A 2185-nucleotide genomic window follows, 5' to 3' on the forward strand; every position below is an offset into this window, starting at 1 on the left:
CTTTGACCTTTTTGGGAAATCCTTGGCCCAATGCCCTTTCTATTTGTAGATAAAACACCAATGGTGATCAGGTGAAGAAGAGGGATGAGATCGGTACCTTCTTTTGCGTCTATAAGCTTTGGGCTTATATGCAGATGTAGATTTGGATTTTACAGGGGTACTCCTTGGACAGGCACATCCAGATTTATCTGTACAACCAAAATCTTTGGTGTAATAATTGGTTTTACAAAACTTGAAAGATAAAGTACCTGCTCCTTTGAATGTCTTCTTAGCAGATGTGTCTATGCAAATCTTGTTTAGCACATGAATGATCTGCTACTCTATTTCTCCCCATTTTATTCTCCGTAATTGCATTTCCATCTCATCTAACTGGTTTTTAACCATGTTAGCAAAGCTCTCAGGAAGCTTTGGAAGAAATTTTACTTGGGTATCAGGCTCATGATGTTTGCTTCCTATATAAACCAAGTTTTTGCAGTAGTAGAAAAAATAAAAAATCTTGCTTAAATCACACAACTTGGTTATGAGTAAAGCCTCATATGCCAAGGTGGCAATCAGCTAGAGAAGGGCAAAAGCAATCCATTGAGCTAGTAGCCTTGAACAAAGAAGGGGGATATTACGAGGTAAATGATGGAAACACGAACCTTCCAGTAGAATATGTAGGGCACAACAATTTAGCTATCCTAGATTGTGGAGTAGGAGTTGCAATTACCACAAAATGATGTGGGAGACTTGGGGAATCCAATTCAACATGTACACCGACACTATTAGATACAAATGTTATTTATCGCCTACCACCCACTGAAAGCAGCATTAGATTGTTTAGAACTGCCATGGGAACTACATTTGAATTGTTTTATCCAAATCCTCCAAACTATTATAGTGGAACCCCGCTCTTAAGGATGTATGAGGACCACGAAAGCAAGGACATTTTTTATCAAGATCAAAATTTTAATTTCTATATGCCCATTCCCCCACCAGATCTACCAAAAGAAGAGACAAAGGGTTGGTTTCCATTCTTATCTCATATGAATCCTAGTAACTATCAAGCTTTATTTATTTTAAGAACTCCTAGGATGAATACACTAGAGACAATGCCAGCCCAAAGCGAGGTTGTTGGATTTAATGAACAACAAGCGTTAATGCCTACTCTTAGCCACCCACTTGGCTTTGATCCCAAGCTCCTACCACAAACCATCAAGCAAAGTGACCAAACAACATATACAAGGTATCCATGGGAGGGTTCATAGGCTGGAGTGACTGGCTTTCTCAAGTCTACAGTTGGTCAAGTTAAATCTGTGGTGCCAACATTTGAAGGTTCAAACATTCATAAAAAATCATCACACAATGGAAGAGCTATAATGCCTGTAAGTGCTTCTAACTCTACACTTGGTATGCACTACACTCAAGGATACATGGCTCCCTCAAACATTGTTGCATTACATTGAGGAGCACAAATAATCATGCCACAAGCACCTGTTTCACATAGCAGAATGGAGAGAGCACTAGGATTGTCAAGTTGGGTACTCTCTAGGAAACCAACCTTAGACAAGGATCAAAAGACCATTCAAACTTGTGGTAAATCATCAAAGGAATGCCTAGGAATGGTTCATTTGTCCATTAACATAAATTCACATCCTTTAGAAGGAGAATTCTACGTCATGAATCCAAAACATCTACAAAAAGAGCTTGTTCTGGGGAGGCAGTTAGCAGCAGTAGCCCTAGAGCTACAAAAACCTCAAGCTATGAAGGAGGAAGATTCAAGGGCACAAATACAGAAGAACCCAAGTGCTCGCTCACCAGTAGATGCAGATTCATCAATAGGCCAAAAGCAAGCACAACCAATCCAGAAGGAAGCGGTACAACAAGTGTCAAAGATAAAGAAAGACCTAGAGAAAAAGTTGGGCGTTAGTTTATCAAGCGTAGAGCCACAAGTCTAGGAGGGTGGGATCCTAAGCATACCTCAACCTTTTGAAAAGGGGAAGATACTTGAAGAGAGCTATTTGGTATGACATTTGGACTATGGTGAGTTCTATGTCTTGCTATGATAGTTCCATGGCACTCCCAATTAATCCCATGGTAGTTTCATGGCAATCCCACAAAAGTCCAAAGCAAGCATCCCCACTATTGTTACGGGAGATGCAAGGCATACTTAAACCCATCAACCACATTTCAAATTGCTTGAGAC

The 2185-nt window shown here is 40.1% G+C and overlaps 1 pseudogene; it reads left to right on the forward strand.

Moving 5' to 3' along the window:
• The first annotated feature begins 899 nt into the window (after nucleotides 1–899).
• LOC147440574 (uncharacterized) lies at nucleotides 900–1445 on the forward strand (annotated as a pseudogene).
• Nucleotides 1446–2185: the final 740 nt, after the last annotated feature.

The sequence above is a fragment of the Adiantum capillus-veneris genome, chromosome 15 (assembly GCF_014529385.1).
Source record: "Adiantum capillus-veneris isolate H3 chromosome 15, ASM1452938v2, whole genome shotgun sequence".
In the NCBI taxonomy this organism is placed as follows: Eukaryota; Viridiplantae; Streptophyta; class Polypodiopsida; order Polypodiales; family Pteridaceae; genus Adiantum; species Adiantum capillus-veneris.